General features: G+C 36.0%; 1 protein-coding gene and 1 long non-coding RNA gene across 6 annotated transcripts in view; both read right to left on the reverse strand.

Annotated features, from left to right (window-relative positions):
• The window catches only part of NTMT2 (N-terminal Xaa-Pro-Lys N-methyltransferase 2), a 60,616-nt gene extending 37,594 nt beyond the window's left edge, over positions 1-23,022 (reverse strand). The window contains 1 exon segment of the mRNA XM_082439461.1: positions 5,883-23,022. The gene's annotated coding sequence lies outside the window, so the exon portion shown is untranslated.
• LOC309649476 overlaps positions 1-24,506 on the reverse strand; it is a 201,724-nt gene that overhangs the window by 166,697 nt on the left and 10,521 nt on the right. The gene's annotated exons all lie outside the window — the stretch shown is intronic.

A 24,506-nucleotide genomic window follows, 5' to 3' on the forward strand; every position in this document is an offset into this window, starting at 1 on the left:
AGCTTGTACAAAAGGACAGAAGAAAAAAATAATAGAAATTGGAAAAAGGAAGAATCGTCTTTATTTGCATATGACATGATTGTGTATGTAAAAACTCCTAAGGTAACTCTAAGAAAACTACTAGAATTAATAAGTGATTTTAATAATAATGTTGCATGATACAAAATCAATATACAAAAATCTATTGCATTTCTATATATTAGCAATGAACAATTAGAAATAAATTTTTAAGCAGTACCATTTACAATAACATCAAGAAACATAAGATCCTAGGGATAAATTTAACAAAAGGTATATAAGACTTCCGTTTTAAAAAGTACAGGAGAGGTTTCAAGATGGTGGTGTAGGAAGATCCTGAACTCACCTCCCCCACAGACACAACAAATCTACAACTACAGGTGAAATAATTCCTTCAAAAGGGGCCTGAAAACCGGATAAACAAAGCCTCCACAACAAAGGGTAAAAGGACAGCATCCAAATGAGTAGGAGAGGCAGAGATATGGTCTCAACAAGGAAAAACCCACACCCTAGCCACAGTGATCCACAACCAGAAGGGATCACAAAACTGTGGATCTTTTACCGGAGGAGCAAGGGATTTGAGCTCCACATCAGGCAGCCCAACTCTTGGATCCTGCGTAGGAGAGACCCCCCCAACACGTGGTTTTGAAAACTAATGAGGAATATGTCCAGGCAAACTGTATAACTGCAGGGAACAATGACAACAAAAAGAACACTTTTAAAGGGTTTGAGCATATGGTTGCTAGAACTTAAAACTGGCACAAAAACACCAGATTGAAATGTGCATGGATTGTACGTGAAGGGAACCCTCTTACTAATTTTGAAGCATCTGCCAGAGAGGCAGGAAACATTTGGGATGTTCCCCAGGGACTGAGAAATGAGCGGGAGCCCTTTTTGTTCTTTCAGGCTACTTTGCTAATAATACTGCCACTGGCTGGGCACCATCTTGGAATTCTCCCTCTAACCTGTTAGTGCCAGAGGGCACACACCACTAAGAGCCCCGTCCACTCCTACACCTTGGCTGGACCTCATAGATGGCCCCACCATAGATGGCAGCCACAGGCAGACCCAGTAGCCACACTGGGAGCCAACTCATACAACAGCATGCTTCAGCAGCAGCTGTGGTCCCACCACAACGGAGGTCACACACGGCCCACATATGGGACATCCCTTGAGCACGTAGCTCTGGTGGCCAGGCAGGATTGCACTTCTGAGACCCACAGGACCTCTTCTAAATAATGCCACTCCTCAAGACCAGGAGAAATAGATGATTTACATAAAACACAGAAACAAATGCAGAGATTATGGTTCGCATATAAGAATGGCTAAAATAAAAACAATCTACATCAAATGTTGGAGAGAATGAGAAGCAACTGGGACTCTAATACATTGCTGTTGGAAATACAAAATGATGTAACCTCCTCAGACAACTCTTTGGTAGCTTCTCAAAAGGCTGAATATGCATCTACTATGTAACAGAGCAATTCTACTCCTGGGTATTTAACCAAAACAAATGAAAACATATGCCCACAAACACCCTTGCTTATATTAGTTCTATCCCTAAAGGCCGTACAATGAATGTGTTATATTCAAAGGAAAACTATTCAGCAATAGAAAAGGGGCAATGTATTGATATATACAACAACATGAATAATTTTCACAAACATTTTTCTGTGTGAAAGAATCCAGACATGAAAAGTGCATACTCTGATTCCACTTGTATGAAATTCTAGAATAGGTAAATTAAGTTATAGTGGTGGAAATCAAATCAGTGGCTGCTTCTAGGAGAGTGGAACTGATTGCAAAGGAATACAGAAGAACTTTCTGAGATGATGAAAATTTTCTGTCTTGGCGTGTATGTGGCTTATACAAATGTAAGCATTTGTCAAAACTGAAAGTTACACTTGAGATCTCAAAAAATTAAACAATCATTCCCAATCTCCACACATTTGGAAACTAGATAACATTTCTAACTACATTAGGGTTAACAAGTAAAGCATTTTGAAACAAGTAAAGCATTTTGAAATGACATTTCTAACTACATTAGGGTTAACAAGTAAAGCATTATTAGAATTAAGTATCAATGAAGGCACTAAGTATCAAATCTTGTGAGACATACAAAGCTAAAGCAATATGACCCTCAACCCCTCATCTGTAATTCTGAATGCCCCAAATCCATGAAAGCCAATTTTTAAAAAAGTTTGACACCAAAGCCTGAACTGATGTGATATGAGGCTAATTATAGTCTTTATTATGTCAGTGTATATGAACACAGATTATTGGCACAGGTCTCACTGGGGATTTTTATAATATTCAGTATATACCACATTGCCATTCTAAGGTCCAAAAACACTAAATTCTAAAACACATTTGAACCCAAGAATTTTGGATGGTGGAATGTGGGTCATGTAATATATAACCTGAATTAAATATACTAGTTTAAAAAATTAAAAATAATGAGCTAAACATTCCACACATAATAGAGAAAAATTTAAAAAACAGAAATGAATAAAATAAAAAACAAAGATATGACAGAAGAGAACAATAAACCAACAGCTGATTCTTTGAAAAGATTAATAAAATAGTCAAACATCTGGAAATACTGACTTAAAAATCCTAGAGAAATCACATATATCATAGTGTTGGGAATAAAAAAAATGGGACAAAACTATAAAGGCAACAGAGAGTCTAAAATTTATATATAATGTCAATAGTTTTGAAAACTTTGGTTAATGGGCATATTAGAAAAATAAAAACAACAAAAATTAAAGAAGAAGGAGAAAATCTAAATATTCACTTTGATCTCTTTTCTTGCCTTAGTGCATCAATGAATAGATGTTATGATAGTAGGTATTCTGATATTTTTTTTTAAATCTTGTAAAATGTTACTTTATTAGTCCAGATTCTCCAGAGAAACAAAACCAATAGGATGAGGATAGATAGATAGATACATACGTACATACATAAATACATACATAAATAGATAGGTAGATAGGGATGATTTTAAATTGGCTTGCTCAGTTGTGGAGACTGGCAGGTCCAAAATCTGCAGGGTTGGCCAGTCGACTGGAGACCCAGGGAAGAGTCAGTGTTGTAACTCCAGCCCGAAAGCCATTTGCTGGTGGAGGTCACTCTTTTGTTCTATCACACCTTCAACTGATTGAATGAGGCCCACCCACATTATGAAGAGCAATCTGTTTTACTCAAAGTCTGTCAATTTAAATGTTAATATCATTGAAAAACAGTCTCACAAAAACATCCAGAGTAATGTTTGACCAAATGTCTAGACACTATGGCCCAGCCAAGCTGACACATAAAATTAATCATCACAGTTACCTTTTCAGGGTTATGAGAGGAGTAACATAATATGACATGTTTAACAAGATGATTCTGACTGCTGATTGAGAATAGACTATAAGGTGACAAGTGTGGACTCAGGACACCAGTTAGGAAACTACTGCATTAATAGAGATAAGATATGATGGAGGCTCAAGCCAAGTTGTTAGCCGTCGAGTAGCGAGAAGTCACAGAGTCCAAATGTAGTTTGATGGTAAAGCTAATAGAGTTTCTTGACAAAATGGATGTGGGATGTAAAAGAAAGAAAAGAACAAAGAATAACTTAAAGGTTTGACATCCAAACTACTGAGGGTATGGAGTATCTTTCAGCTAACAGAAAAGGCTGTGGGTAGAGCAAATTTTGAGAAAAACTCAAAACTTTAAGATGTCAGATATACAGGTGGAGATGTTGACAAAGTAGTTGGCTTCACATCTGGATTTCATAACTCTGGATTTTATTTTATATTCTATTTGTATACTGGGAGTCATCAGTATACAAATAGAATATAAAGCACTGAGACTAGATGAAATAAAGAAGGAACTGAGTATAGATACAGCAAAAGACCCGTAAATACCAAAGACCCTGGGCACTCCAAAATTAAGAAGTCAAAACATAAGTATTGCTCAGATCTCACAAATAATTTTTAAATAAAATGAAATTTTTATTGGAAATGTCTTTTAATAAGGTAGATTGGATCTTATATTTTCAATTAATGTATCTATGGATAAATAATTTACTAGTATGATGAGGCAAGACTGATCATAAATTCTATTTGTTTTAACTTAATTTGTTTTAATAGGTATAGACACTGAGAAACAGTCTTCATAGTATGGAAATGAAAGTTTTATTACACCATATCTATATATATATATTTTTTAAGTTGATGTGGACCATTTTTAAAGTCTTTATTGAATTTGTTACAATATTGCTTCTGTTTTATGTTTTGGTTTTTTTGGCCGTGAGGCATGTGGGATCTTAGCTCCCCAACCAAAGATCAAACACACACCCTCTGCATTGGAAGGCAGTCTTAACCACTGGACCACCAGAGAAGTCCCTATATATTTATTTATATTTATTATTTTTATGTCAAAAATCCTATATGACCTATTATCAAAAATTTTTTTAAATTAGATAACAGCTAATAATTTAATTACATCTTCTGTCTGTTGTGTTGAAAGCAAAGAAGTGGAAATTTTATTTGCAAATGAAGCTGTAACCCAGAAGGAACCATTTATCAATACCACATTAATATTTCAAATTGTCCTATTGGTTGGAGCCATAGAGATTTTTTACACCTCAGAAAAATGTATCATAGTAATATCCTAAATGGGATATCCTGAATGTAAAGTGAGGAAAGAACAACTGTGAAAGAGAAGGTGGGAAAGTAATACCTGCTCCTTCAAAACAGGTGCTCTGTCAGGCAGATCAATTTTGGGAACAAGTATCAATATATATCAAAGTCAAAGATCTGGACATTTATTCCTTTAATCTATTTCAGGCATTTTATTTCTGAGAAAGTCTTCACCTACTATCCAAGATTTGTGACCCTAGTTTGAAGAGTAGGATAAAAGGTGAAAAGGCTTAGAATCAAGACCAAATATGAAATGGTAATAATAAAATCTTGTATTTGCATAGGAAGTTTTAGTCTACAAAATGCGTTTATTTTCATTATTTCAATTGACTCCTTCAACAATCATGTGAGATAAGACAGAAGTACAGAACAACAACAACAACAAAAACCTTAGAATGTGGAAATATATTGTCTTTAAAAATGTGTTAGCAACAGTATTTGAAAGATTTGTTCTTTTATTTCTTCTCCTCTATATTCAGACACTATTATCAACTGACCTTCACCTAAACAGGCTTTGAAAGGAATATGCATAGTAACACTTTACTACTTCCACACTGAGGTTTCATTTAAGCCTAAACTACACACACACATAAAAATATTCATCCACAAGTAAAGCGTACATAGAAGGAAAACAATACTGTACACCCAATCTACCTCAAGATATATGTCATCAAAACTGCATAATTCAGAACCTCCCTACTCTAAGCATGTTTCCTCACTTCTTACTATAAGTATTAAAACTATGTCTGGAAACAAAAATTTTTCCAATAAGTAAATTTGAGGATGAATATCTACACAGTAAATCTGATTTCTTCAATGAAGGTCCCTGCCTGACATGAATGCTTATTGGTACTTGTATCTTGATTTGGTGAACAGTGTCTTAATTTTATGAAGCCATCCATAATACTTCCACAAGGAGTTTTTTAAGAGTATGATAGATAACTACAGTCACATTTTAAGTCCCTGAAAAAAATTAAATGATTCAGGAATGATGTACTTCAATCTATCCTGTGTTGAGAAATACTAGTAGAACTGATAAGTGTTGTGGGCAATGATATCATTATATATAGGCATACATTAAAATATAATCTATAAAATAAATTAAACTTGTGCTCGACTGGCACTGGTTTGATTTTTCTGATGTTGTGTAAAACCATATGGCTAAGAGATACTCACGTGTAATTTAAATCTTCAGCACCAGACTTCCCTGGTGGCGCAGTGGTTAAGAATCCGCCTGCCAATGCAGGGGACACAGGTTTGAGACCTGGTCGGGGAAGATCCCACATGCCGTGAAGCAACTAAACCCGTGCACCACAACTACTGAGCCACATGCCACAACTACTGAAGCCCGCGCGCCTGGAGCCCATGCTCCGCAACAAGAGAAGCCACCGCAATGAGAAGCCCGCGCACCGCAACGAAGAGTAGCCCCCCGCTCTCCACAACTAGAGAATGCCCGTGCGCAACAACGAAGACCCAACGCAGCCATAAATAATAAATAAATAAAATAAATAAATCTTCAGCACCATGGCCAGCATCTACTTTGCCTATAAGCCTCTGCATAGGCCAGTAATGAAAATCACAGGCATCATTTGATTTCAGAGGTTAAGGAAGCCTTAGGTCAACCAATCAACTATCCATTTAATCTCTGCATTTCATCTACTGCCATCCAGACTCTGGCTTGAATGACCAGCATCACCCTATGGTTATAGTAATATATACAGTTCACTTTGCTAATGCCATTAACATAAATGAAAAACCAAGGCTAAAGCAGTCCTATAGCTCTGAAAAAAAATGTTTACTGTAAATATATAACTTTATTTTAGTGTACTATATATGCCAGGTCAATTGATTTACTGACTTTACTTATTACAACATCCCTCCACTGCGTTTAAAGCAAATTGTTCTAAGTTTCTAGGAACTGAAATGGGCTGAGAAGGGAGAAAAAAATAGGAGGAATACACAATCCTTTATCTCAAAGAATTAATATTTCAGTGGGTGATATACACAAGGATACAACAAGCTACAACACTGTACTAAATTCTATAATCTAGACAAAAGTGTTGCGGGAGATAGAAGAAGGAGCAAGTCATTCTATTTTAAGAATCAACCACTCTTTCTCAGGAGAGTTGAAAGAAGAGTCAAAACGTTAAAGGGAGATAAGCAAGAGAAGAGAAATCCAGAGAAAGCAAACTACATGAGCTAAGATATAGAAGAGTGAAAATACATAGTGGTTTGGTGATTTAGAAGCAGTCTTACATGACTTGAAAAGAGAATATGCGGAGGGTTGACTGACAAGGTAATGAACAGCCAGACTGAAAACGTCCTCAGATGGAATGCTAATGTATAGACATCCAATTATGATAGTTTAGTTTGCAGAGTTGGGGCAGAAATTTGTGTGGCAATAAACCAGTATCCTAAATAGTAAACATTGAATAGATTGAGAAATCAACATGTCAAATTCCCGCTGGACACATCAGAGGTATTTCAGTTCAATACCTCTCAATTAAAAGGAACTTTTTATTATGTTTAGCCAACATTTCTTCCAAATTGGATTTACTCATATGAGACATTTGGTTATATGGGAAGAACTAACAGTGAACAGACCTCTGGAGTTCCAAGATTACTTAATGGTAGCAGCAAAGAGTGATATGACGTAGGGGCATACTTACCATAATATAACCAGAACTGGAAAGTCTCAGGCCCACCAAAATAGAGACCCCCTACTCAGGTTCCTTGGTGCCAAAAATTACACAATTAATTCCTTTGGTATATCCCTCATTAACATCTTAGTGTTATAAGACTATAAGAGATATATTCTTAACCATGAGAGAAGACTGCTAGAAAAGCATGAAGACAATAAAGTATGCACTAAAAGTTAGGAAGAAAGGAGATTATAGCAGAAGAATACAAGAGACAAACTTCACATATCTACCTACTGCCAGCCCTGAAAATACATTTGGTGTAAAAAATACATTAAGCATCAAAACTCAATAATGCCAATAAACATTTACTAAGAAGCTACTGTGTGTCAGGAACACTGGAATAAAATACATTAATAAAACATGGATCGTGGTATAGTTTGAAGTCAGGGAGCCTGATAACTCCAACTCCGTTTTTCTTTCTCAAGGTTGCTTTGGCTATTTGGGGTCTTTTGTGTTTCCATACAAATTGTAAAATTTTTTGTTCTAATTCTGTGAAGAATGCCATTAGTAGTTTGATAGGGGTTGCAATGAATCTGCAGATTGCTTTGGGTAGTATAGTCATTTTCACAATATTGATTCTTCCCATCCAAGAACATAGTCTATTTCTCCATCTGTTTATGTCATCTTTGATTTCTTTAATCAGTGTTTTATAGTTTTCTGAATACAAGTCTTTCACCTCCTTAGGCAGGTTTATTCCTAGGTATTTTATTCTTTTTGTTGCAGTGGTAAATGGGAGTGTTTCTTTAATTTCTCTTTCTGATTTTTCATTATTGGTGTATAGGAATGCCAGAGATTTCTGTGCATTAATTTCGTATCCTGCAACCTTACCAAATTCATTGATTAGTGGGATAGGGAGGATGGGAGGGAGGCTCAAGAGGGAGGGGATATGGGGACATGTGTATGCATATGCCTGATTCACTTTGTTGTACAACAGAAACTAACACAGTATTGTGAAGCAGTTATACTCCAAGAAAGATCTATTAAAAAAAAAAAAAAAACATGGATCGTTTCTTTGAAGAGTTTACTCTCAATTGGGAAAAACAGAGGGTAAAAAGATAATTTTGATATGATGTGGAATGTGCTCTAAGATAAAAACAGGATTCTGTGGATTCTTACTGTAACTCTGACAGGAGGCTTGGGGAATGCTTCATGCAAGAGGCAATAATAAAGCTGGTTTTTAAAGAGTGGTATTTTAAAAAATTTTATTGGAGTATAGTTGATTGACAATATTATGTTAGTTTCAGGTGTATAGCACAGTGATTCGGTTATACATATACATGTATCCATTCTTTTTTAGATTCTTTTCTCATATAGGTTATCACAGAATATTGAGTAGAGTTCCCTGTGCTATACAGTAGGTCCTTATTGCTAATCTATCTTATATATAGTAGTGTGTGTATGTTCGTCCCAAGCTCCTGATTTATCCCTCCCCTTGACCACATTTCCCCTTTGGCAACCATGTTTGATTTTGATATCTTTAAATCTGTTTCTCTTTTATACATAAGTTCATTTGTATCATTTTTTTAAAAATTAGATTCCACATATGAGTGATATCATGTGATATTTGTCTTTCTCTGTCTGACTTACTTCACTTAGTATGATAATCTCTAGGTCCATCCATGTTGCTGCAAATGGCATTATTTCATTCTTTTTTTATGGCTGAGTAATATTCCATTGTATATATGTACTACATCTTCTTTACCAATTCATCTGTCGATGGACATTTAGGTTGCTGCCATGTCTTGGCTATTGTAAGTAGTGCTGCAATGAACATTGGGGTGCATGTATCCTTTCAGATTATGGTTTTCTCTGGATATATGCCCAGGAGTGGGGTTGCTGGATCATATGGTAGTTCTATTTTTAGTTTTTGACGGCACCTCCATACTGTTCTCCATAGTGGTTGTATCAATTTACATTCCCACCAACAGTGCAGGACAGTTCCCTTTTCTCCACACCCTCTCCAGCATTTACTGTTTGTAGACTTGATGATGGCCGTTCTGACTGGTGTTAGGTGATATCTCATTGCAGTTTTGATTTGCATTTCTCTAATAATTAGTGATCTAGAATCTTTTCATGTGATTTTTGGCCATTTGTATGTCTTCTTTGGAGAAATGTCTGTTTAGAATTTCTGCCCATTTTTTGATTGGGTTGTTTGTTTTTTTGACATAGAGCTGCATGAGCTGTTTGTATATTTTGGGGATTAATCCCTTGTTGGTTGCTTTGCTTGCAAATATCTTCTCCCATTCTGTGGGTTGTCTTTTCATTTTGTCTATGGTTTCCTTTGTTGTGCAGAAGCTTTTAAGTTTAATTAGGTTCCATTTGTTTATTCTTGTTCTTATTTTCATTACTCTAGGAGGTGGACCAAAAACTATTGCTGTGATTTATGTCAAATAGTGTTTTGCCTATGTTTTCCTCTAAGAGTTTTATAGTGTCCAGCCTTACATTTAGGTCTTTGATCAATTTTGAGTTTATTTTTGTGTATGGTGTTAGAGAATGTTCTAATTTCATTCTTTTACATGTAGCTGTCCAGTTTTCCCAGCACCACTTATTGAAGAGACTGCCTTTTTTCTATTGTATATTCTTGCCTCCTTTGTTGCAGATTAATTGGCCATAGGTGTGTGGGATTATTTCTGGGCTTTAGATCCTGTTCCACTGGTCTATACTTCTGTTTTTGTGCCAGTACCATACTGTTTTAATTACTGTAGCTTTGTAGTATAGTCTGAAGTCAGGGAGTCTGATTCTTCCAGCTCCATTTTTCTTTCTCAGGATTGCTTTGGCTATTTGGGGTCTTTTGCTTTTCCATATACATTTTAAAATATTTTGTTCTAGTTCTGTGAAAAATGCCATTGGTAATTTGATAGGGATTGCATTAAATCTGTAGATTGCTTTGGGTAGTAGAGTCATTTTGACAATACTGATTCTTCCAATCCAAGAACATGGTATATCTTTCCATCTGTTTGTCATTTTCAATTTCTTTCATCAGCATCTTATAGTTTTCAGAGTACAGGTCTTTTGTCTCCTTAGGTAGGCTTATTCCTAGGTATTTTATTCTTTCTGATACATTGGTAAATGGGGTTGTTTTCTTAATTTCTCTTTCTGATCTTTTGTTGTTATTGTATAGGAATGCAAGAGATTTCTGTGTATTAACTTTGTATCCTGCAGCTTTACCGAATTCATCAATGAGCTCTAGTAGTTTTCTGGTAGCATCTTTAGGACTTTTCTAAAGAGTGGTTCTTATAAAGAATAAGAGTGGTTAGGATTTTCTAGGCAGAGAAAATAGCACAAGCAAATGCATACCTGTAAAATAGCATCCTTCATATAGAGAATAATATATAGGGTGTTTTTTTTCTATATTATAAATTCCTAGGTAGGTATTTACATGATGCAGGGGATCCTGAAACATGGAGAAATTCAGGATACTGTTTGTTTGCCAATAATAAATGCTTTGTTATGGCGATCCTTACATTTTTGCCTTCAAATTTGTTGGTAATCACTTCTACTGAATTAAACTGAACATAATACATACTTATTTATTTAAATAAATATGTATTAAGCTAGTTAGTATGGGAAAAGCCAGAAAAAGCAGCAATTGGAGAAGTAAAATGACAGTATTATTTTAGATTTCAAGAATCAACATCAGGGCTTTCCTGGTGGCACAGTGGTTGGGAATCCACCTGCCAATGCAGGGGACACGGGTTCAAGCCCTGGTCCAGGAAGATCTCACATGCTGCGGTGCAACTAAGCCTGTGAGCCACAACTACTGAGCCCATGTGCCACAATTACTGAAGCCCGCGTGCCTAGAGCCCGTGCTCCACAAGAGAAGCCACTGCAATAAGAAGCCTGCACACTGCAACAAAGAGTGGCCCCTGCTCTCCGCAACCAGAAAAAAGCCCACACGCAGCAACGAAGACCCAACACAGCCAAAAAAAATAAAATAAATAAATTTAAAAAAAAGAATCAACATCAGGATGTCAGTATCTACATAAGGAAATGTATGTTATTGTAAGCCCAACTTTATAAAAGGTTGATAATTCTCATATTAATTCAGCGGTGCACTCCACAAGTAGTTTTGTACCTTTATGAAAAAGATTTCTTGGTTAAATGCAAGGCCTGAGTTTAATGGACAAATGATTTCTAAAAATGGGAAGGAGAAAAATCAAACATAAGGAGTCAAGTGCATTGATCCCAGTGAGGAGAGAAAAGAGTATTTGTGAAAGAGTGAATTCAGCTTAATTTAGTTTATATTTACTGAACACCTCTGACGTGTTACTGAACACTGTTTTCAGAGCTAGAAAAGCAATAAAGATAGTCAGAGGGCTTGAAAAATACATAATCTGGCTATGGAGGCAGTCATAGAAACAGTATGAACTTGTGACTAGCTACAAAATCAAAGACAAAAAAGCAATTATTTTTATTTGAGAAATTGGAGGGTCAGGGAAGTTTTCATAATGATGACATTAAAACTGAGTCTAAAGTGAGTTTATCAGGTGAACAAATGTAGAAGGAAGAAGCAAATTTAAAGTGCATTTTCATGAAACTTTAAAGTTCATTTTTATTTGGGAAATGGCAAGTAATGTGGGATGGCTAGAGGTATCCCACACAGGGTTATGTATCATATGCTGACTTTGGACTTTATAGGTAATGGGAATTCATCAGTAGTTCTTAAACAAGGGTATAATAATCAAGTCTGTGTTGTAGAAAGACAGGTTTATCAGCAAACAAAAGATTACTTAAAGGTGAGGGAACCTCTAACTTAGGAGGCATTTGTAATTATTGAGATTGGTTCCATTTCACTAATAGACATTTTTTCTTTTGTTCCCAGGGCTTTGCACCTTCTATTCCCTCTGTATTCCTGTTGCCCTGACATCCCTTCAATGAGTTCAGAGTAACCACCATTTTCCCAAGCAGAGAAAACTCATTTCCCACTAGACCATAAAACCAGTGACTGTGAGGACCAGGCTGATCTCACTCACCATTGAATTCCTAGTACCTGGTACATAAACAGTTCTCAATAAATGCTTATTGAATAAATGAATGAATTCAGAGGTGTTCAAGAGAGAGAAGCATCATGATTCAGTGATCAATTAAATTACATGGGAGGAATGTAAAAGTAGAAGGAATTAAAATGGATTCCAAAGTTTCTAATTTGGTCAACAAGATGAAAAGTGATACCATTAACTGAGAATAGGAATTCAGATGAGAAAGAATGTTTAAAGAAGAAAATAATGTGTTTTCCTTGGAGCACGATGAGAACTTAACTAGGAATGGAGCAGAAAGAAAGCAAGAACAAAGAGAAATTTGGGGATAAGTCAAAGGAAGAGCTGGTAATAACTGGTGGCAGCACATAAAAATATTATTTCAAAAGATCCATGATCTAGGAATCAGGAAGGACTGAACAACGAACTTGAAGTTCTAAGGAGTAGCATGGGTTGGCAATTTTAACTTGAATTTTTTACCTAATATTCACCAAAAAGAGTCTTCGTTTCTTTAGGAAGAGAGTCTAAAAGATAAAGTCTAGTAGACCTGGAAGGGATGAAATAGAACTTACTGAAAAGTAGTATCAAATTCCAAATGGAACAAAACTGGCCTCTATAACTACGACATGTAATTGTAAAGGGCCTTTCCATATTTCAGCTAGAACTCTGAGATTTTCACACTGGAGTTGGAAGCTAGGTTGACAGTATGATAAATAAGATGGTTTCCTCTGAAGTGTTCTTTAAAATTTCTTTTTAGAGAGAGAGAGAGAGAATTTGATCCCATAGACTATTTCATCCTACGTGTGGTGGTAATGGAAAGAACCAGCTGCAAAAATGTGACGCCTTTCTAGCAGCCAATATCCAACACTTCAAGCCAGAAAAGTTAACTTCAGAGCCTCAGATGACATAAATTTACTTATTGTCCTGCTATATCAATTTGATAAATACACAGAATAAAATTCTTTACCTAAAGTTCTATACAATAACTATCTTTGAGCACTTAACATGGTTCAGCCCTTTGGAAGGCATTGGGAAGAAATTTTATGTAGTAGTATTCTCATTTTCAAAAGTAAAGATATTGTCATAGTCACTTGGAATGTTTATGTCTCCTCAAAATTCATGTGTTGAAGCCCCAACCCCCAGTATGTCTGTATGTGGAGATGGGGCATCTAGGAAAATGATTAAGGTAAAGTGAGGACATAAAGTGGGACCCTGATCTGATGAGATTGGTGCTCTTAAAAGAACAGATACCAGAAAGCTCTTTCTAAAAAATAAAAAGAAAAGCTCTTTTTCTTTTTCTCTCTTCCCAAATGCCACACGTATGCACCTTGGAAAGGCCATATGAGGATAAAGTGAGAAGGTGGTTGTTTACATGCCGGGAAGAGATTCTTTACTAGGAACCAACCTTGCATTACCTTGATCTGGGACTTTTAGCCTCCAGAACTGTGAGAAAATAAATTTCTGTTGTCTAAGTCACCCAGCCTGTAGTATTGTAGTATGGAAGTCCAAGCAGACTAATGCAGCTTGTAAGTAATAAAATTAGCACATGTGCTCAAGTCCTCTGACTCCAAATTCCAAGCTTTTCTACAGTGCCAAGTATTTTAAAATCTAATAATCCAGCTACACAAGAAAAATGCACATGAAATAAATAGGGAAAGAAAACAAATGACAAAATGGTCAATGAAATATAATCAGACGTAAGAAAGGGGGTATTATTGGAGAGTTGATAAAGGACTTAAGGATTGGTACAACTTTGGCTAGATAGTAAGGAGACTGTTGGGTGGAAATGGTGGAGAAAATACTTAAGAAGATGCAGAAATGAGCCTGGAAGATTAGGCAGAAGGTTCTTACACTCCATGGGAGAACTGGGATCTGAAGCATGATTAATAAGGTAAGACTCGCTGTGGGCTTGAGATAATAAGAGAGCCTAGGGGACGCCCAGCAGAAGTACATCACTGTTGAAACCATCTCCATCTCTGAGGCAGCATTGGAGATTGGGTTATGCCTGGCAGCATGCAGCACCTTTACCTCAAAAGCTAGGGGCTTGGTTGATGTCTAACCACCCTTAATTCAAGGTACTCCTCTGTGAGTTTTAAACTTTTAAAAACAGGAGTTTTACAAGAGGATACCTCACCAAAAATGAGTATCTAATAGTGTTAGGCATGGTCCAGAGTCAGAAAGCTCTTTAGGAATAGGAAGCAAAAAGAGCTAAAGAAAGGCCAGGAGTCTATGATAGGGATGGCTACCAAAATGTACTAAAATGTACCCAGGGTTTGTTTTAATCAGGTATGGTGAGGCCTACAGATCAGGAATGACTGCTGTTGAAAAGATGGTTTATTACTACAGTTCCCAAGAGGAGGGGGCACTCCATAGCTTGCAGGGCCACACAACGAAGCACTTGGATCAGTCAGGAGGCAGAGGGGAGAAGAAAAAATCATGAGGCTGAGACTTATTGGGGTTTTTGAGAGGAGGAATGGGTGAGGCAGGGTAAGTACACAGTGGATAGTTTAGGATCAGATAGTTTGAATAATTCCAGTGGGTTCTAGACTATAGGGGTGTTTCCCAGTTGTCTGTTACCTAGTCGCAGGGAGACTATTGGCTTGGTGTGTAAGAATATATAAAGGAGGTGGTTGGAGGTATGGGCTCTGATTGGTTGGTTTGCATACCAAAGATGTGCTCACAGGCAAGTTGTTTGCTATCTTTAGGAACTAAATAATCCTGGGAAGGGCAGTTCTCCCCTGGGTCCTCAAGGCTCCCAAGATGTCAAATATAGGACATAAAAAATGTGATTAATATTCAAAACACTATCCAAAATGTGTAGAATGAAAGAGTGAACTGAAAGAATAGGTAAGGAGTCAGGAGGTGATGTGAACCTGATATCTGGGTCTTGGAACACTTGATTTAGCCACTTGGATTCAGATATGTAGATAGATGATAGATACATACATAGATAGGTAGATAGATAGATAGAGTATGGTCAGGCCACTCAAGATGGTTGCTCCCTTGCTCTCTGTACATCCTCTGCCTGACCAGTGCCTGCTTCACCTAAACCCTGCTCATATGACTGACCATCCTGCATACTTGCCCCAGGCCCCAGCTAGGGACTGTCATTATCAAAGGGGCAGTGAGGGGCGTGCCCCTCTACTGGTTTCCCTGGTAACTAATAAGCCCACCTGACAACAATTCCCCTATAACTGGTAATCTCCTCTTCCCCCCTCCCCTCCCCGGGAACAAAGACTACCACCTGTCCTGCCTACCATCTGCCATACACAGTGGGGTGTTGCTCTAGGACCCTGCTTCAGATGTGTAAACTTCCCCATCCATTAAACCACTGATGTCTCTGCTGCTGACTCTGGGCTCTTAGATCTTGAAGCTGGGCAAGCACAGACCTTGCAGGTCTGTGGGGCGCAGCCCAACAGATAGATAGATAGGCTTTTTTTTTTCCTTTATTTTTTAAAGGGGCCACAACATGACCAGGCTGAGTTTGGGAACAGCCTGTAGGTTGTTAAGTAAAATAGAAATAGACTCAAATAACTGCATTTTTGGAAATTTATGAAGTCATTAAGGCCTAAGAATATTATGCTGGGTATGACTTTACCAAATCACGCCCTTGTGGGTTGAAAAAATTAATGTACCTCCAAATTTACAGTTATAATATTCAGGTATCAGCTTACTTAACTTTCAGTCTCTGGCCCAGTAACTTTTAATTCTGAACATATATTTAAGACAGACCTGATTTTAAACCACATTTCATTAATGGGCTCTGTTTTAAATGAGTTTCTTTGTGTAAGTAATGCCACTTTGTGCTCGATTTGTTCAAAAGCTATTTAAAAATCCCTTGAACCTCAAATTCATTATTATGTCTTAATGCCAGTCTCATTTATGGAAATACATGTAAAGGAACAGAAATATTTCATCTCATTCTTTCTTTGCTTCCCCAAAGGGAGTCAATTGTGCTTCTTTAAAGCAAAGTGACAATTTCTGATACAGGTTTATTTAATTTTTTAAAAATTACATAGAACAATCAAACATGAGCGTTAATGAGAAACATATGTGAGGTTCCAAATATTCTGTAAATGAATGCAAAGTAATGTTCCAATCAACATGGAGTCAGGTTTCCTGGCCTGTTTCTGCACATACGAAATCAGAGAATGTGAGAGGGTGAGCATAGGTGTGTGGCCATTCATGACTCTGTGTGTATTTGTGTGTGTGTTGTGAAAGGCTTGCTTCTGCTGCAGCTCCCAGCAGCCTAGAGAAGCAATCTTTTACATGAAGCAAGACACACTCCAGGATATTAACACTCTACCGTTTCCAAGAGCCTCTGTTCACACCAGCTCCAGAGTAAACACCAAGAAAGAAGGAGCCTCAAGCTGCTAAAAAGCAACAAAGCAACAAGGAGAAACAGTTCCAAATCCCATAAAAATATAAAATGTTTCAAGAACAACTGCTCATTTGTTCAGAGAGTGCCCACAGAGCAGGAAGGTATATAAAACTCAGTACCCCTTAGATTTATAGGCAAATAACCATTATCTACTATGCGTAGATGAGTGTAGGATAATTTTATGCAAACCACAATAAGTAAATTCAAACAGTAAGAACTAAGCCTGCACAGTTAGAGCAGGAAGTTCAAGGAGAAAAAAATAAGGAAATGGCATTTTCTGTTGATGTATCACCAACCTGGGAAATCCATTATAGAGCCAAAAACTGGAACAGGATTTTATAAAGGCATTGGCTTGAAATAGAGCTATGAATCCCTTAGGATTTGTGTGGTGACTTAATGCCTTAGGCAAAATTTTGCTCGCAAAGATCTAATTACTAATTGGCCTTACGTAGAGGATTATGGAGAAGTAGTATATTGGGAGATTTTACATAACAGAGTGTACTTGTATAAATTCCTTGGGAGCCTTCATGGTGTGTCCAATTTTTGAATGAATCATTTTCAATCAAGTATCATCAGGAGTCAAACACCCTAACCAAAGGAGCTTGGGATTTTATGAACTTGGGTCCCAGAGCAATATAGTTTTCAAATCAAAGTAGTGCTTTTATAAGATTTTTCAAAACAGGACATTTGACTTTGGTCAAGTTTAAAATCTCTTTAAATTCTGTGGATTTTAAATTTGAAAGTGAAATCAAGGTTTTTTAGGTTCAAATTTCATTTACTCCTTATCAAATGTGGTTTCCTGAATGGAGGTGGGAGATGAAAAAGGCTTTCAAAGAATTACATAACATGCCTGTAAATATATTCATTAAAATAAGAGCATCGATTTACTTCTAACAAACCATATTTTAAGGAGGCATGTGTCAAAGAATCTTGACATTTATAGATTCCATTTGAAAAGTATGTGAACATAAAACCAGAGAGGAAAATGTTCTTAGAGCAAGACAAGTGTAGGTTTTAGTGAAACTAATTTTGTTTAAATGGTTTTGCTGAATTAAAAGCTCCAGTGACTTCACATCATGGGGTAGAAGCATAGCATATTAAATGAGCTTGCAGAGGCTTTGAAGTCAGAAATAACTGGGTTTAAATCTAGGCTCTGGAGGGAATGAGGAAGAATTGGAGGCAATGAAGGAAGGGAAGAAGGATAGGAAGAAGAGAGGAAGGGAGAGAGGGAAATAGGAAGGAAAGAGCATGCATTAAGCAGACTCTCTGTACCAGGTCCTAATCAAGGTGCTTTCAAGTACATTTATCTTCTGCGTCTAGCTGTGTGATCTTGGGCAAATAACTGTACCTCCTTGGGCCTCAGGTACCTTATCTATAAAAAGAACAACTGTTGTGAGATTCTAGGAAGATAGTAGTGGCAGCATAGTTTTTCAGCATAGTCCTCCTGGATCACCACATTAAAAAGATAGCACCTAGATAGCAAAAACAAAAATTCAACAAACTGGGTAACAAGGTACAACACAACCTCAAAATACAAGCAGATAGAGACAAACTACCAATAGTCACAAGACCTTTGTGTCACTGGCATCTGTGTGGGAGAAAGCAGCGGAAAATAACAAGGCATTTGATGACCCAAAGAATAAGAGAACCAAAAAACTCCCAATAGATAATACCTGAAAAGTACAACATACCAATATGAGAAGAGTGGCTGAAACTGAGAAAGATATTGTTTACTCCAGCAGCATGTGAGTGTAAAGCACCTGTTGTAAGTTCTTTAAAGGTGAAGCAGTCTGCTATCTAGGAACTCTCACACTTGACACAAGAGGGCACAGGTCTCTATACTGAAGAGAAATTATTGGGACTGGAGGCATGGTTTAGCAAGAAAGAGACAAAAAAGGAAGAAGATACTGATAATAGTGGGGAAGCTGAACAGAGCCAGAAAATCTCAGAAAGCAAGGTGCTATATTTTTAACACTGTATGCAGATAGCAGAAGAGGGAGGTCTGTGAAGTCAGAAAAATCTACTACTACTTTCTAAACATTCAAAATATAATTTTATAAAAAATGAACAACTTAAAATGTATCAAGGTCAAATCCCATATAATCACAATGAAATCACACCAGAAAGACATGAAAGATAGAAAAAAAGATCAAAACTGCAAATTATTATTTCAGAAGAACCCAATCTGTATTAATGATATAGAACATGAAATAACATATATCAAAAGTAGAAAAGTCAGAAATAAGGTGATTTAATTCAAAACAGAATTAGAAATTTAAAATCTTTTAAAAATGTAAGCTATACTAGAATACATGAGTAAATAAATGCAACAAATAAAGAATTAAAATTAGAAAATCAAAAGAAGAAAAAATTAAATTATAATGAGATGAAGAGTGATAAAACGAATTTAAGAGAAAATGACATTTAAGATAGGTAAAGAAGTTGCAGTATATGAGTATTAGGAGTCCCTTAAGATGAAAACCCAAGGAAAAGAGCAAAACAAATTTTTTTAATTATAATTCAAGAAAGTATTCCTGATATTTTTTAAAAGGATGTGAAACTACATATTGAAAGAGCACACCATATAACTGACTATCCATGCAGAATAACCAACATCAAAACATAGCCTAATAAAATTACTAGACCTTGTAAAACAGAAAAAAATTTTGGCCTTTTATGCAAAAAACATGTGTGACTTATAAAGAACAGAAAATTACATTAACAAACTTTTAATCAGCAACACTTTATGCCAGAAGAAAATAAAGTAACATATTTAAGACACTTAACACATTATTCACCAGAGACCTATCAATACGTTTTTAGAGAGCGATACAATTATCATCACCGGGGGAAGTTGTTAGAGCTCAAAATTGATCAAGGGTTCATTATACAACTTATGATTGTTGTTATAATTCACATTTTGCTCTGTTAGGTTTTTGTTCCAACCTTGTGTATATTATAAATGCAAAATTTTCAAAAATGATGCATTGTGAAATTTTGAGTGAAGAAGAATTTTTCAGTGAATTTTCTCTGATTGAGCAACATATATACTAGTGTCTCAAAAGATGATAGTTCTTCAGAATATAGTTCTGATTCAGACAATATGAATATTAGACCAACAGAAAGACAAAAAACCTTAGTGATTGATTCTGATATGGAAAGTGAAAATGAAATCCATGGTGCTGGAGAATGCTCCTTTGCTTCTACAGAAGAGTGGATTGAAGAGAACATTTCACAAAATTAGAAGACTTTACAGGTGTGTCAGGTGTAACTACTGAATGTAATAATCCACAAAGTGTTAGTGAAATAACAGAATTAATTTTTGGCCAGCCAAAATAAAAATCACCAGCCACACGTGTTAGTGTCTGCAAAAATCCCCCAGTCAGTAATGAGTTAAGGAAAGAAAATGTGAGCCAAGGATTTTATATTCAGTAATACTGAACTTCAAGTATAAAAAGCACAGACAACTGTTATGAATAAGCAAGACCTCAAGGAATATTGTTCCCATGAGCACTTCCTAAAGAATATACTAGACAATGAGCTTCAGACTACCAAAATGACTACAAGACACTGAATAAAGACTGGTTGACAAACTAGAAGAAATGGACAAATTCCTAGAAATGTACAATCTCCCAAGACTGAATAAGAAGAAATAGAAAATATGAACAGACCATTTACCAGTAATGAAACTGAATCAATAATTTTTTTAAAACTCCCAACAAACAACAGTACAGGACAAGATGTCTTCACAGGTGAATTTCACCGAACATTTAAAGAAGAGTTAACACCTATCCTTCTCAAACTATTCCAAAACATTGCAGAGGAAGGAAACTTCTGATCTCATTCTACGAAGGCAGCATCACTCTGATACTAAATCAGACAAAAACACCACAAAAAAAAGAAAAGTACAGACCCAAATCCCTGATGAATATAGATGCAAAAATCCTCAACAAAATATTAGCAAACCAAATTCAACAATACATTAAAAGGATTATACACTATGATCAAATGGGATTTATCCCAGGGATGCAAGGATGGTTTAATATGCACAAATCAATCAATGTGATATACCTCATTAACAAATTGGAGAAGAAAAATCATACGATCATCTCAATAAATGCAGAAAAAGTTCTGACAAAATCAACATTCATTTATGATAAAAACTCTCAACAAAGTGGATGTAGAGGAAACATACCTCAACATAATAAAGGTCATATATGACAAGCTTACAGTTAACATCATATTCAACAGTGAAAAGCTGAAAACATTTTCTTTAAGATCAGGAACAAGACAAGGATGCCCACACTTGACATTTTTATTCAATGTAGTATTGGAAGTCCTAGCCACAGCAATTACACACAAAAAAATAAATAAATAAAAGAAATTCAAATTGAAAATGAAGAAACTGCAACTGTTTGCAGATGGCATGATTCTATATATAGAAAATCCTAAAAATGCCACCAAAAAACTACTGGAACTAATAAATGAATTCATTAAAGTTGCAGGAAACAAAATTACTATGCAGAAATGTGTTGCATTTCTATACACTAACAATGAACTATCAGAGAAAAACAATCCCATTCACAATTGCATAAAAAAGAATAAAATACCTAGGAATAAATCTAACCAAGGAGGCAAAAGACCTGTACTCAGAAAACTATAAGACACTGATGAAAGAAATTGAAGACAACACAAATGAAAAGATATACTGTGCTCATGGATTGGAAGAATTAATATTGTTAAAATGACTATATTTCCCAAAACAATCTACACATTCAATGCAATTCCTATGAAAATACCAATGATATTTTTCACAGAACTGGAACAAATAATTCTAAAATTTGTATGGAAACACAAAAAACACCAAATAGCCAACACAATCTTGAGCAAGAAGGACGAAGCTGGAGGTATCACACGCCTGGATTTCAAACTGTAGTACAAAGCTATAGTAACCAAAACAGTATAGTACTGGCACAGAAACAGACACAAAGATCAATGGAACACAATAGAGGGCCCAGAAATAAACCTAAACTTTTATGGTCAATTAATCTACAACAAAGGAGGAAGAATATACAATGCAGAAAAGACAGCCTCTTCAATAAATGGTGTTTGGAGAACTGGACAGCCGCATGCAAGGGAATCAAACTGGACTACTTTCTTACACCATATACAAAAATAAACTTAAAATATATTAAATATCTAAATGTAAGGCCTGAAACCATAAAACTCCTAGGAGAAAACACAGGCAGTATGTTCTTTGATACCAGCCTTAGCTATATATTTTTAGTATGTCTCCTCAAGCAAGGGAAACAAAAGCAAAAATTAAAAATGGGACTATGTCAAACTAAAAAGCTTTTGTACAGCAAAGAAACTATCAACAAAATGAAGAGGCCACCTACTTGAATAGGAGAAGATATTTGCCAATGATGCATCTGATAAGGGGTTAATATCCAAAATATACAAAGAACTCACACAAGTTAACATTATAAAGACCAACAACCTGATTAAAAAATGGGCCCTTCCCTCTATACCACTATATAGAGTTTTTCAGTACAATAAAATAGATTTATCCTTGGGCCAGCAGAAACCAATAAAATAGAAACAAAGTAAATGTATACTGAGGTAGAACTAAATAAAGGACTATCACCCAGCCTCCCTCTTGCCCACTGCTCTCTATATGAGGAATACTATTATTTAAGAGAAAAAAATGCAAAAGCCCCAATTTCTGTATAGTCTTTACTCTAGTGGCCTACATGCAAAAAGTTAAATGTGTAACCTACTACTTTATGAAAAAGCACCAGTAATTTTTATTTTATCTGGTGATTTCCCTCTTTGTCTATAGATATTCATTCAAAACTTATTTACTGAACACTTCCTATGGCCTGTTTTGCTTTTCCTTTGCTCTGAGTAAATTGACCAGAAAAATGAAAGAGTATGTGTTCCTTTAGTTATATTTGACTTTCCATTTCAGGCTTTTCATATTTCTTCAGTTTTAATGATATTATAAACTCAAATGTATTGGCAACAGAATAACCTTGGAATCAATCCTAGCCCAACATCTCAATGTCTAAAAAAGAAAGGCATTCTGGGAGCCATGAAAATATTTTAATAAGGTAAAATAAAACCAATCTTGTTAAAAATGTTTAGGCTGTTAATGCTTCCTTAGTTCAGATGGACGAATTTTCACCAGCATGTCCATTTGGTTATGGGGGAGAGTATTTGATAGAATTCAGTCAAGAGACCATTTAAAGTGAAGTACAAATAAAGGCCATATATGACAAACCCACAGCCAACATTGTCCTCAATGGTGAAAAACTGAAACCATTTCCACTAAGATCAGGAACAAGACAAGGTTGCCCACTCTCACCACTATTATTCAACATAGTTTTGGAAGTGTTAGCCACAGCAATCAGAGAAGACAAAGAAATAAAAGGAATCCAAATCGGAAAAGAAGAAGTAAAGCTGTCACTATTTGCAGATGACATGATACTATACATAGAGAATCCTAAAGATGCTACCAGAAAACTCCTAGAGCTAATCAATGAATTTGGTAAAGTAGCAGGATACAAAATTAATGCACAGAAATCTCTTGCATTTCTATACACTAATGACGAAAAATCTGAAAGTGAAATTAAGAAAACACTCCCATTTACCATTGCAACAAAAAGAATAAAATATCTAGGAATAAACCTACCTAAGGAGACAAAAGACCTGTATGCAGAAAATTATAAGACACTGATGAAAGAAATTAAAGATGATACAAATAGATGGAGAGATATACCATGTTCCTGGATTGGAAGAATCAACATTGTGAAAATGACTCTACTACCCAAAGCAATCTACAGATTCAATGCAATCCCTATCAAACTACCAATGGCATTTTTCACAGAACTAGAACAAAAAATTTCACAATTTGTATGGAAACACAAAAGACCCCGAATAGCCAAAGCAATCTTGAGAACGAAAAATGGAGCTGGGGGAATCAGGCTCCCTGACTTCAGACTATATTACAAAGCTTCAGTAATCAAGACAGTTTGGTACTGGCACAAAAACAGAAATATAGATCAATGGAACAGGATAGAAAGCCCAGAGATAAACCCACACACATATGGGCACCTTATTTTTGATAAAGGAGGCAAGCATATACAGTGGAGAAAAGACAGCCTCTTCAATAAGTGGTGCTGGGAAAATTGGACAGGTACATGTAAAAGTATGAAAATAGAACACTCCCTGACACCATGCACAAAAATAAACTCAAAATGGATTAAAGACCTAAGTGTAAGGGTAGACACTATCAAACTCTTAGAGGAAAACATAGGCAGAACACTCTATGACATACATCACAGCAAGATTCTTTTTGACCCAGCTCCCAGAGAAATGGAAATAAGAACACAAATAAACAAATGGGACCTAATGAAACTTAAAAGCTTTTGCACAGCAAAGGAAACCATAAACAAGACCAAAAGACAACCCTCAGAATGGGAGAAAATATTTGCAAATGAAGCAACTGACAAAGGATTAATCTCCAAGATTTACAAGCAGCTCATGCAGCTCAATAACAAAAAAACGAACAACCCAATCCAAAAATGGGCCGAAGACCTAAATAGACATTTCTCCAAAGAAGATATACAGATGGCCTACAGACACATGAAAGAATGCTCAACATCATTAATCATTAGAGAAATGCAAATCAAAACTACAATGAGATATCATCTCACACCGGTCAGAATGGCCATCATCA

This window comes from Balaenoptera physalus, assembly GCF_965194825.1.
Source record: "Balaenoptera physalus genome assembly, chromosome: 1".
Lineage (NCBI taxonomy): Eukaryota > Metazoa > Chordata > Mammalia > Artiodactyla > Balaenopteridae > Balaenoptera > Balaenoptera physalus.